This window comes from Arachis duranensis, chromosome 3, assembly GCF_000817695.3.
Source record: "Arachis duranensis cultivar V14167 chromosome 3, aradu.V14167.gnm2.J7QH, whole genome shotgun sequence".
In the NCBI taxonomy this organism is placed as follows: domain Eukaryota; kingdom Viridiplantae; phylum Streptophyta; class Magnoliopsida; order Fabales; family Fabaceae; genus Arachis; species Arachis duranensis.
In genome coordinates, this window is record NC_029774.3 from 97654502 (window position 1) to 97654802 (window position 301).

The window sequence follows — 301 nt, forward strand, 5'->3', positions numbered from 1 at the left end:
CAAGATCAAACAAGAAGACTTGTCAAGAACAACTTGAAGATCATGAAGAACACCATGAATGCATGAATTTTCAAAAAAATGTAAGAAAAAAATTTTAAAGCATGCAATTGACACCAAACTTAAAAATTGACTCAAGACTCAAACAAGAAACACAAAATATTTTTGGTTTTTATGATTTTATGATTTTTTTAATTTTTATTAATTTTTTTCAAAAATAAAGTTTGTAAAAACGAAAAAGAAAAGAAAAATTTTGAAAAGAAAATTACCTAATCTGAGCAACAAGATGAACCGTCAGTTGTTC